We start from the raw sequence: 13,421 nt of genomic DNA, 5'->3' as shown, positions 1-13,421 counted from the left end.
CTCATTGAGTTCTTACACTCTTCTCTGTCATCTAGTAAGCATCTTTACAATCATTACTTTAAACTCCTTATCAGGCATATTGCTTCTCTCTGTTTCATTTAGTTCTTTCTGTGAGGTTTCGTCTTGTTCTTTTGTTTGGAGCATATTCCTCTGTCTTTCCCTTCTCCTTGACTTTCTGTTTCTATGAAGAGGGTTGCTGGGGGGAGGGGGTTTGGGAGAAGGGGGTGGGATTATGGACTTTAGAACAAGTGCTTCTAAACTTGAAGGAATGGTCTTATGTATGGTCATCCTCTGTGTAGGCCGTGTGTGCTTGGCAACTTCTGCGGGCTGGTTGTAGCTATAGCTGGTGTGGGCCAAGTGTAGTTGTAGCTATAGCTGGTGTGGGCCAAGAGCTTTTGTTCTTGGGCTACCCTAGTGGGATGGCCAGAATGGAAGTGGATATAGGCCAGGGTGGTCCTGAGGCTCTCTGTATAGTGGTTATTCTGGCAGGACAGCTAAACCTGAGTGGTGTGGAAGCTGGGGTGTGGTGTGTGTGTGTGTGTGTGTGTGTGCGCGTGTCCTGGGGCTCTCTTGCAGTTGATGATCTGCATACTGTGGGAGAGGTGTATGCATACTGTGGGAGAGGGTTGTATGGGTCTACACAGAGGGCACCCTAGCAGGACAGCTGGCATGAGATGGTGTAGGGCCTGGTCTCTCCACATAGGGAATGCCCCAAAAAGACAGCTGAAGTGGAAGTAGGTGCAAGCTGGGAGTCCCAGGGCTCTATGTGCAGAAGGTACTTTTCCCAGACAGCTGAAGCTGAAGTGGGTATAAAGGTGTTCTAAAAGTCTCTATGCTCAGGGTACCCTGGTGAGGTGGCTGGAGCCAAGGTGTGGAGCATGGGGCAGGGTGGGGGACATCCCATGTATTCTGCTCAAGGGGCACCCTGGCAGGCCAGTGGTAGCTAAAGTGGACATGGACTGAGGTGGTTCTGGGGCTCTCCACAGTGAGGGTACCCTCACAGGACAGCTGAAGCTGAAGTGGGTACAAGCTAGGGTGACCTGGGGTGCTCTGCACAGGGGGTGCCCTGGCAGGGCAGCTGGAGATGAGGTGGGCACAAGCTGGAGGTTCCTAGGGTACTCTCTGCAGGGGGCATCCTAGCTGGGCAGCTGGAGTTGAAGCAGGTGTCAACTAGGATGTCCTGGAATGCTCTTTGCCAGGGGGTACCCTAGCAAGCTGCCTGAAGCCAAAGTGGTGTGAGCCTGGACTGTTCTCAGTGCTTTGTATCTGTGTCATCTTTGTGTGATGGCTGGAGCTATAGTGGGTGCTGACCAGGGGTGTCCCAGTGGATGGCACTCTGGGGCTGCCTCGGTGGGATGGCTGCGGCTGGGATGGACTAGGGTGCCAGGTCTCACTTAGGTGCTAAGCTGGCTCAGGCACTCAGACCCTGTTCCCATCAATATTACCAAGGTTAAGAGGGAATGTAAATGTGGTGCTCACCCGCCCCTTTGGCCCAGAGAGTTCCAGCAGCTCCCCCATAATATAGCAGGGTTCTAGGGCCAGTTCCTTGATATTGTATTTGTTCTTTTGAACGGCGGCTTTTTTTTTTTTCCCGTTTGTGCTGCAGGGCATCTGGGGCTGGTGTGGGCTAGGGGCCCAGTGCCTGCTGGGGCAGTCCACCAGCTTGTGTGCTCAGAGCCCTGCTCTGTCCGTGCTGTCAAGGCAAGGAGGACTAGAAACCATGGTGCTCACCAGCCCCTCCAACCCAGAGTGAGTTTCCATAGCTTTCTTGACATTCGGCAGGTTTCTAGGGCTGGATCTTTTATATACTAGCTGCTTTTTAAAGCCAGGGCTTTTTTTCCCTATGTGCCAGAGCAGAGGGATCTGCTCTGAGTCCTCTCCCTTTCCCTACAGTTCCGGGTCAGGGATGGGAGTTCTTTGTGTTTCATCATCTTTCCTATCATTTTCTTACTGTGTAGAAGCTGTTCAGATAGTTTGTAGTTCTTCTTCAGGGAGAATCAATCTATAACTTGCTGTAGACTTAATGAGTGAGGCCGTGAGTTCAGGATGTTCCTACATCTCCATCTTGCCCCAGACCTCTCTGGATATTTAATTGGGGAGAGTAAGGATAATAATAATTGAATAAAAGTAAATGGGATATATAATTGGTTGAGATTTCGTTTCCCCTGTCTTAGCTCTTTTTTCCGTTCATTCTTTCTCTATCTGTAGACTTGACCACTTCAACATTAAAATATGGAAGTACTCAGGGGACTATTTCTGGCAATAGTTGATTCTTTCTATTAATGGTCTTTGAGCCTATCTTAGCTGTTAGAGATGTTCACATCCGTGAGTTTAGGAGTTATGTGAGTTGAGAAGTTACTGGGTTTATTTAAATAGACTGTAAGACTGAAATTATTTTCATGTGTGTGTAAAGATGTGTGCATCAATTAACTTTTGCTGACAGTGAAGTGAAATCAATGAATTTTTTTAAAAGATTTTATTTATTTATTTGACAAACCAAGATCACAAGTAGAGAGGCAGGAAGAGAGAGAAAGGGAAGCAGGCTCCCTGCCGAGCAGAAAGCCCGACTCGGGGCTCGATCCCAGGACCCTGGGATCATGTCCTGAGCCAAAGGCAGAGGCTTTAACCCACTGAGCCACCCAGGTACCCCAATGAATTTTAATATAAATATCCTAATATAAAATATCTCTGTTTCTGCCCTTTGCTAGGAAGTTGTCATATCTTGTGTGTGAAAGGTTTTACCATCACTGTTACATATTAACTAGGCATAGTTTAATATTAATAGCTCCTGCGAATTGTGGTTAATTCAGGTCTTTATTTCCTGTATTTGGGTTTTATTTTTGCAACAGTTTGGTTGCTTTTTTGTATAAAACTGTTGTGAGTATATCCAATACTATAACAAGGTTCTGGGCTCTTAACTTTGATGAACACCATGCCATTTCCATCATGCTGCACTCAAAACAGCACAGATGTGAGTCTGGGAGTGGCGTCCCCGCTGCTCTCATGAGCCTTTGTTTGGAGAACACCCTGATTAACCCCCACCCTTCATGGTTCATTGACTCACTGATAGATCAAGTTTAAACTAGTACATATTAGCACATTTGTTACTAACAGAGGAACAGTTGGCCATTCTGTTTTACATTGATGGTTCATTGCAAACTGGCGTGCTAAAAAGGTCTATACTCTAGAGTATGAATTGAAAGGTTACAGAAGGACCAAGAACCGAGTCAGTTGCATATTAATATTGAATTATGCCTATATTTTAATCTTGAATTATCTATTTGGGGGGTGCTTATACTATTGTGAAATTATGAATAAATGATTTTTATCACATTGTGATTTTTTTTTTTCCAAGGAGTTGAGGGGGTTTATGTATCTCAATATAGCTTTCATATTAAACAGTTTGTCATAATTGAGGGAAGGGGAGGTCATAACTTCTTGATGCTTTGTGTTGCATTTTTAAAATTTTTCCAGAGTTCTTTGTACCTAGTGATTTTACGTAAATCTTCAAAGTGTACTACATTTCTGCATTACATGTTCTTGTTTCATCAAGAGGACTAGATTGTACATGTTTGTTTTCTCATGGAAAAAATTAAACTCTTTTTTTTATTTAACTATTTTTCAATAATTAAACTTTTTAAACGTTGGACTTTGTCCTCTTTCTTACTTTCCTAACTTGGTTTCCAAAGTCTTTAAATGCTGTTGTTATTGTTATGGTAATTTTGTGGAAGAGAGTTTTCCCAAGCCATTTGGCAGTCTTTTTTTTTTTTTTTTAAGATTTTATTTATTTATTTGACAGAGAGAGAGATCACAAGTAGGCAGAGAGGCAGGGAGAAGCAGGCTCCCCACTGAGCAGAGAGCCCAACGTGGGGCTCGATCCCAGGACCCTGAGATCATGACCCGAGCCGAAGACAGTCACCTAACCCACTGCCACCCACCATTTGGCAGTCTTAACTGGTGAATTTGGTCTTGGCTTCATCATCACTCACTGGTGCCATTCCTTTGACCAGCTACTTCTTTGCATTTTTCTTTCTCTTATGAGATGAAGCACATGTGCCCTGATGGCTTGAAGGGCACTCTGAGTCCAAGCCCCAGAGAGAGTTGAGGCTCTTTTTAAAACCAACTAGCGCCATGTCTAGTTTTAGAAGACAGTTGAAAGTCATCGGAAAGGGAGGCATATGGATACGTGAGGGGGGAATAGTCCAAACAGAACAGTATGTGTAAAAGGTTGATCAGGAAAGTCATGTGCAGACAGTTAGCAGGGAGTAAAGTGGTAGGAAATGAGGTCACAGAGGCAGCTGGGAGTAGAGTGTGAAGGCTCTTGCAAGCTTTGTGTGTTTATTTACTTTTGTTTTGAGGAAGATGGGGGCCATTTGGGAGTTTCAAGCAAAGGAGTGACATGATATAACTTTTCAAGTGAATATTCTGGCTGTTAAGTAGAGAGTATGCTCTGAGTAGGGGAAAGAATTGAGGCAGGAAACCAGTTAATTGGAAATTGGTACAATCCAGGTGAAAGATAGTAATTTAAATTAAAGAGGGAGTGAGACAGTGGGAAGTGATTAGACTTTGGATTTGTTTTTGAAGATGGAGCCTTTGGATTTATTGACTTGGTGGATTTGGAGGGATATTGAGAGAAAGTCAATGATAACAGCAAGGTGTTTGTGTGTGTGTGTGTGTGTGTGTGTGTGTGTGTGTGTGTGTGTGTGCGGGGAAATGTCAAATAATATAGAACATATAAACACATTATAATGGACACTTATATTGTCATCATCCATATTATATAGTTCTTAATGTTTTTCCATATGTTTTAACATTTTATTCTGTCAGTCTGATTTCAACTATATACATCATGACATTTCTCCCAGAAATACTCCAGTATTTTACATCTCTACAAAAGACATTTTACAAATAACCAAGTGTCATTATCCTACCAAATAAATGAACAATAGTTGCTTATCGTCATTGAATACCTGGTCCACACTGAAATTTTCCCTATGTTTTCCAAAATGTCTTTTATAGCTGACTTGTACCAAGTGAATTGGACTAGTGTCCAATCAAGAGTCATTCATCAAATTAAGCATATTTAAACTACAACACTAAAATAGTCCTCTCATTTTAAAAATTCTGACATTTATGAAAGAGATGAGGTTGTCCTGTAGATATTTTAGTGTGCATAAGGAACACTTAGAAAGCCTATTTAAATAAAGATATTGTCCCCCATTCCCAAACATTCTGATTCAGTAGGTCTGGAATGGGCCTTTCTTTTCTTTTTTTTTTTAATTTTTAAATTTTTTTATAAACATATAAAAAATTTCTTTTGATGGCTGCATAGTATTCCATTGTATTTATATACCGCCTCTTCTTTATCCATTCATCTGTTGATGGACATTTAGGTTCTTTCCATAGTTTGGCTATTGTTGACATTGCTCCTATAAACATCTGGGTGCATGTGCCCCTTCAGATCACTATGTTTCTATCTTTAGGGTAAATACCCAGTAGTGCAATTGCTGGGTCGTAAGGTAGTTCTATTTTCAACTTTTTGAGGAACCTCCATGCTGTTTTCCAGAGTGGTTGCACCAGCTTGCATTCCCATCAACAGTGTAGGAGGGTTCCCCTTTCTCCGCATACTCGCCAGCATCTGTCATTTCCTGATTTGTTAATTTTAGCCATTCTGACTGGTGTGAGGTGGTATCTCATTGTGGTTTTATTTTGTATTTCCCTGATGCCAAGTGATATGGAGCACTTTTTCATGTGTCTGTTGGCCATCTGGATGTCTTCTTTGCAGAAATGTTTGTTCATGTCCTCTGCCCATTTCTTGATTGGATTATTTGTTCTTTGGGTGTTGAGTTTGCTAAGCTTTTTATAGATTTTGGGATACTAGCCCTTTATCTGATATGTTGTTTGCAAATATCTTCTCCCTGGAATGGGCCTTTCTACTGAACTTCTGGGTGATGATAGGTTGTCATTCTGATCACCACTCTGAGCAGTACTGTTGTACCACTGTCTGATTTCTTCCTGGTGGTATCATTTAACTTCTTCTTCTATTCTCTTTATTACCTATAAAGTGTATTTCTAATCTAAAGCCTTACTTAGGTTCATACTGTGCAAGAATACTTCATAAGTGGTACTGGATGCTTCCTATTTCATTATCTCAGGTGGTATGTAATGTCTTATGATTAGACATTATCTCAGGTGGTATGTAATGTCTTAAGATTAATTAATCTTATGATTAGTGTGGATGAGATAGATTCCCCAAGGCTAGGATTGATCCCAGAGGCAGAGAGGTGACAGCTTGATCTCTCCATTGTAACCCCCCACCCCCAGAGATTGTGAGTGAGAGAGTGCTAGGGGGTGGAGAGGTAGAGGGAGGGAGAGAGAATCTTAAGCAGGCTCTCTGCCCAGTGCAGAGCCCAGTGCAGAGCCCAGTGCAGGGCTCTATGTCACCACCTGAGATCATGACCTGAGCTGAATCCAAGAGTCAGACACTTCACCGGCTGAACCACCCAGGCATTCCTCCATTGTAATATTGCTATTTGAAACTAATAGATAATTGTTCAGTGGTACTCAGGGACCAGGGAGAGCATTTAGTTCTCAATAAATATGTGGTGGTTTTAATGTTTATTACCTTTGCTTGAAATAGTTATTTAAGTAAGTGTAGATCATGGAAAATTTTGTATTTAATCATTCTTTCTAAATTAGTGCTATTTTTTCATTAAAGGAATGTTTCTTCTACTGGTACTAGTTGGTTACCCATAAATATAGTACTTACTAAAGAGTCAGGATAAATGCACAATTAGTTATTTTTAGTTACCAATTTTCAGAATAAAGTTTCTAACTGGAGCAGGTATAAAGAAGTTCTTATTTAGTAAAGTAGCAAAGACTATGGGTAGATAGGCCCCATTTGGTAGGGAATATCAAAATTTCAGTTTTCAATATGTCAACTTTGACATGTCTGTTAGACACCCATATTAGAGTTCAGTTGTAGGAAACATAAAATAACCTCTATATTTTAAATAAAAAGCTGTATTGTACAGATAATATGATGAAAGAACTAGAGAAGGGTCTAGAAATCAAATGTATTGGTGGCCTACAATTATTGCCACATTGCTTTCTTCTTTTTGCCCCCCTTCATATGTGGTATCATGAGATATTTTCTATGACCAGTAAACTAAGGGAAATAAATGGATTCTTCATGATACCATAGAAATGAGCTACTGAAGCATTACAGGCCTACTTGAGTGTTACTATAAGATAGGGAAGGAAAATCCTTGTTGTGGGCAGAACTTCAGACAATTGATCATAGTTTCTAAAGAGTGATAGCCAGAGCGATGGATGCATACTAATGCATGGACAGAGGTTAAGAGCTTGCCAAATAGTCAGGAATTTGGAAGAAAGTTGGTTTTCATAAACTAAGAACAGAATGAGATTTGTTTTATATAAATAGTCATCAAAGAGCATTTATTTCAAAAGACGACCTAGTTAGGTAGGCAAGGTACCCCATTCTATAGATGTCAGTCAGCATCTTATAAAAGCAACCCTAGGGGGGTGCCTGGGTGGCTCAGTCAGTTAAGCTTCTGCCTTCAGCTCAGTTCATGATCCCAGGGTCCTGGGATGGAGCCCCGCATCAGCCTCCTTGCTCACCAGGGAGTCTGCTTCTCTCTCTCTCTCTCTGTTCCCCACTCATGCTTGTGCTCTCTCTCTCTCTCTCTCTCTCTCTCAAATAAATGTAACCTTTAAAAATGTAACCTGTAAAAAAAATCAATGCTAGGGCTTGCACAGTGAACACATAAACAAAGTGGCCTTCATGCAAAGATGGGGGAATATATGGATTTAACAACAAATACTTCTGCTCAGCAAGACTGATTTGACTCCTGTTACTGCTGAGTACTCTGCAAACAAATCAGCCCTGAGCCTGGCTGTGGCTCTCTATCTTAGAGCAACTGGTCACCCATTTGGTGGCAAGTTGATTACATTGGAGTTCCTCCATTGTGGAAAGTTAGTAATTAGTCTCATTGCTATGAATGTTTACTTTAGATGTGGATTTGAATTTCCCATTCACCATGTTACTGGCAACACTACCATCTGTAACCCTACTAAATACCTTTTTCAGTGAATTTGCATTCCGTACTGCTTTTGATCAAGGGACTCAATTATATCAAAGAAGTGAAGCAGTTGTCTGATGAATCATGGGCTTTGCTGATTTTGCCATGTTTCCTGTTGTATTTCATTGTATTCTACCCAGAAGACAAAATTTTGTGAAAGTAGTTTTTAGTTCCATAAACAAAATACATAAGTCTACAAACCAAGTAGTGAAGATCTAAGCGTTACCTCTTAACTTAACTGCAGATGGCCCACTCATAAAATTTTTGTTTCCTGCCCCTATAACTCTGAACTCTGCGGATTTAGAGGAATTGGTATGAGAAGAATACTTTCACATGGGAACTGACAGTGGTTCAAGTAAATTGGACATTGAGAATTACCTGGCTACATTTTTGAACCATGTGACTGAACCAACAAATGGAAAAAAGTAATAATGAAGTTGCTGTGCTGAAAAAGGTGATCAGTTCTAATTATCAGGGGGGAAATAGTGTTGCTACTACTACTCATAAGAAGACAGTATCTAAACTCATCAGGCAACCTGGGCTGCCTCCTTGGAGAAGGTTGAAGTGAATGAGTCCATTGTCTAGGAAGGTAAAAATGGCCAAACTGACTTTAGAAGACATAGAAAACCTAAACAGACCAATTACCACCAAGGCAACAATTATTTTGGTACTCCTTAAAAAAACAAACAGGAAAACATTGACTCTGATATTTTCACAGAGATCTCTACCATACCTTAAAGGAACAGGAAACTTTGATTCTATTTAAACTGTTGGAGAGCATGGGGTGGGGGTGGGGGAACTCCTGGATTGTATTGATATCAACCTCTGATGATGCAAATCCAAAAAAGGAAGATTATAGATTGGTCTACTTGTGTATGAATGCCAAGCAGCTCTTAATTAAAAAAGAATAGATGGATATGGTCTCAATATTATAAAAATATCTCATTTTAAAGTGTACATGGAGAAACTTGAGATAGTCTCATTAAATTCAAAATATGGCACTGACATATGAATTGATCAGAAGACTTCAGACTAAATGGTTCAGAAGAAATCCTAACACACTCGGAATTTAATATATCTAAAGGTGGTATTTGAAATACATAAGAGAAAGATTACCAAATGAATGATATTGGGACAGGTGGATAGTTATCTGGCAAAAGAGTGAAGTCAAATCCCAATTTTATCTTTCTATTAAAAGAAATTTTGGGGGTGCCTGGGTGGCTCAGGTCATCATCCTGAGGTCCTGGGATGGAGCCCTTCTCCCTCTGCTCCTCCCCCGGTTCATGGTCTCTCTTGTTTTCTTGAATAAATAAATGAAATATTTAAGAAATTGTTTAAAAAAGAAACTTTAGATATGCTTAAATGAAAACATGAAATAGAGACCATAAAATTATTAGAAATATAGTGGGTTTTCATTTTTAAAGATTTTATTTATTTATTTGACAGACAGAGATCACAAGTAGGCAAAGGCGCAGGCAGAGAGAGAGGAGGAAGCAGGCTCCTGGCTGAGCAGAGAGCCTGATGTGGGGCTCAATCCCAGGATGTTGGGATCATGACCCGAGCCGAAGGCAGAGGCTTTAACCCACTGAGCCACCCAGGCACCCCTATAGTGGGTTTTTTTTTGGTCGCAAAAGGAAACTATTAAATATGACATAAAACCCAGAAACTATAAAAAATGATAAATCTATAGGTGTGCAAAATGAAAACTGTCAGGAAAAAAAGGATCATAGAGAAAATGGCATAAATAAAAATTAAAAACAATTACACAGAAAAGAATTTGTAACTCATATAACAAACAAAAATTAATTTTCATATTTTAATAGGTTATTAAATAGTTTTTAATAGACTATTTAAATAAAGTTAACCTTACTTAAAAGGTTAATTTTCTTTTTTTCTCCTTCCAAGAGTGTGGTGATTTTTATTAAGAATAACTTTGGTTCTAAGAATCTACCCTCAATTCCATAATACAGTCATTAAAAAGCAATTATACAAGAGCAAACACAAAAAAAATTACGGTTTTATGAAGAAAGAATTGGTTGATGCTGATAGTTCACAGAAAAATAAAAGTATCTGTAAATATTTCAAAGTTTCTCAGCCTCTCTCATAAAAGGATAAATGTAAATTGAAATTAGCATGAGAAACAATATTTCTTCTCTCACATTGTCAAAGGTCAAAAAGTTTGAAAACATTATGGGTATATAAGGGTGTAGGAAAACAGATACTCTGTTCCTGGGGGAGTGTGAATTGATAGTAATAATTATAAATTGATTACTGACTGTGTGCCATGCACTTGTTAAGCACTTAAATTTGCTGATTTAATCAGCACAATTGCCTTTGGTAGGGGGTACTCTTAATATCCTCATATTACAGATGAGGAAATAGAAAAACCAAGAAATTGGACAAATAACCCAAAGTCACACAGTTGATAAATGGAAGAGCCAAGATTTAAGATGAATTATTTTAAGACTAGCACCCACTTTTGGAGGGTAACAGCCCTGAATTGTTTCAACAGCAAGTAATTGAGGAATAGGATAAACTCTCAAGAGAGCATACCCCTTGATCCTGTAATTCTACCTCTAGAAGTTTGTCCTGCAGTTACATGCAAATAGATGCAAAATGACATTCATTGCAGTAAAGGAAGATTGGAAACAACGTAAATATACATCTCCAGGGGACTAATTACATTTTTAAAAATTTTTATGTATTTGACACACACAGTGTGCACAAGCAGAAGGAGAGGGAGAAGCAGTCTCCCTGCTGAGCAAGGACCCCAAAGAGGGGCTCAATCCCAGAACCATGGAATCATGACCTAAGCTGAAGGCAGACACTTAACTGACTGAGCCACCCACATGCCCCTCATGGGACAAATTACTTAAATTGAATTTCATCCATACTAAAGTGCTACTCAGCTTTAAGTACTGAGTAGCTTTCTACTTCCTACTTACTAGTTTCACTTACTACTCTACGTAGTAATATGAAATCCTCTCCAAAATACAGTAAAAGGGAAAAAAGCAACATACATACTAGGGAGTAGGAATGCTACCATCTATGTAAAAAGCCAAAGAACACATGCATTTTTATACATGCGTAGAATATTTCTGGAAGAATTCTTGAAGTGATACCAGTGGTCCACCAGGAGGGAAACTCGGTATCAGGGAATGAGCTGAAAACAGAGATTTTGAATTTTGTACTTTGAAAATGTCAGTCTGTACAGAAGACAACGGAGCATGTGACTCCCAAATATAGAATATTTGCACTGAGATCCCTCTGTGAAGAGTATAACCTAGTGCCTCACACAGACTTGGGTGTAGATTCGAACACTGGTTGATCTACTGAGCGGGACAGGGGCTTTGGAGCTCTTCTGGTTCCAGGCAATGTTGCTCCTCCCCCAGCTTTGGTATTAGCTGGAGGTAAGATAAGTTTGTAGAGCTCCATGTGGTTGGGGCAAGACCCCACTCCTCACACCCCACTTTCCAACCTGAACTGCTGCAAAGCATTCTTTCACTCCCTAAAGCCCTTCAACAGTTGTATTGTCGTTCCTTTAAGGCTCTTTCTTTGTACTCTCTAACGCAACACCATCCCCACTGTCCTTAACTTCAGACACTATGTTATTCTGCCCTGTGGAATGAATAGTCCATCAGTAGCAAAATCTCTTATAGTTTTGATTACTTTCCCCAAATTCCCTTACCTTCTTGCTTTAAGAGAGAGACCTAGCTTTCCCGGGAATTTCTAGCTTCCCCTACAGCCCTCAAGTGGTGGCTGTTTTTTCTGTCATACACTTCAGACCACTGGTCCTGGAGCTCTTGTCAAGGCCTTGATATCTTTCTTTCTTCTCACTGCTATTTTGAGACCATTTTCTTCCTTCTCTTAAAAAACCTCATTTTTGAAGCTCCGTCCATTACACCCCACTAGCTTAGTGCTACTTGTTGGGGTCCTGTGCAGACTACTAGTTCATGCTTCTTACTCCTTGGAGACATTAGTTTCTGTCTCACTGTCATTCTCTACACTCACTACTGCTGCCATAGTTCAGTGTGTTTTCGTAGATGTTCTCTGAGTTTTTAGCTTCTTCTCTTCAAAGACCTTGATCCTACACTTCATTCACCTCCTATAATCATACTTTTAGAGCAGTGGTTCTCAAAGTATGATCTCTGGACCAACATCATCAGCATCTCCTGGAAAAAATCTCAGACCCTAGATTACTGAATCCAAAAATTTGTGTTTTAAGAAGCCCTTCAGGTGATTCTGATGAATATGGAGTCAATTTTTATTATTTTTATTATTTTTTTATATATTATATATTATATTTATTATTATTTTATTATTAATACCAGTAACAGTCTCACTTTGAAGCATCCTGCCCTTCATGTGGCTATTGGCATCTGTCTTTCTATTAGCAATAATCGCGCCTCAGTTAAACCTCATTGGCTATGATACTGCCACTGCGCAAAGCTAGGCCTCTGTCTTTCTAACTTAATCGATGTAATCTCTCAACTCCTAAAATTTTTCATCCCCTCCACCCCAAGACCACAATTAATTGATTCTACCACTTTTTCATTAGTTCTTAACCCTTTTTGTGTTGTCACTTTCTCCTTATCCAGCCATAATTTGATTAGTCTTTGACTATTCTCTTTCACATAACACAAGAGTAGACAAATCTTATCAGCTCTACCTTCAAAATATATCTGGAGTGTAGCTTTTCTTATAATCTCCACTTCACTCAATCCAAGCACAGTCATTTACCACCTGGAGTATTGCCACTGTTCTGACTTTTTTCTGGCACCTGCAGCATCTGCTTTCCACACACAGGCTCGAGTGATCCATTTCACATCCAGGGTCATGGTGCCGTGCTGCTCAAAAACCAGCATGCTTCTCCTCTCAGAACAGAAGCCAAAGTCCTTGTAAGTGCCTGTGAGGGATCTGATTTTCCCTGTCCAGGAAGTCATTTCTTCTACTTTGTCCTCCTGCTCTCCCACTGTGAGGTTTCGTTTTATCCTTAGAACTTGTTATCATGTAACATACCTTGAATTCTCTTAGTATTTCTGTCCCCCACCATTAAAATGGAAGCTTCCTGAAGGCAGAAGCTTGCTTGTTCACTGATAGAGCCTCAGCTTCTAGAACCCTGTCTGGCAAATAGTATGCGCGCAGTTATTTGTGAATAAATGAATGGATGCCACTACTATCTTTATGGCTGAAGGCTAACACTACCCTTTTATTCATTCATCAAATATTTGATCATCTATTATATCCTCTGCACTAAGAAGATAGAATACAGGGAGAAGCCCCAGAGTTTCAAGTCTAATATGAGTACAAATAATAAAT

The 13,421-nt window shown here is 40.1% G+C and overlaps 1 protein-coding gene and 1 non-coding gene across 4 annotated transcripts in view; one reads left to right on the top strand and one right to left on the bottom strand.

Annotated features, from left to right (window-relative positions):
• Positions 1-13,421, top strand: part of CERKL (ceramide kinase like) — a 116,000-nt gene that overhangs the window by 66,029 nt on the left and 36,550 nt on the right. The gene's annotated exons all lie outside the window — the stretch shown is intronic.
• Positions 12,406-12,553, bottom strand: LOC116597933. The gene has a single exon (XR_004288859.1). It is a non-coding gene; the product is annotated as a U4 spliceosomal RNA (small nuclear RNA).

This window comes from Mustela erminea, chromosome 8 (genome assembly GCF_009829155.1).
Source record: "Mustela erminea isolate mMusErm1 chromosome 8, mMusErm1.Pri, whole genome shotgun sequence".
NCBI lineage: Eukaryota > Metazoa > Chordata > Mammalia > Carnivora > Mustelidae > Mustela > Mustela erminea.
The sequence above is the reverse complement of the archived record's forward strand: the minus strand, read 5'-3'. Positions and strand labels throughout refer to the sequence as shown.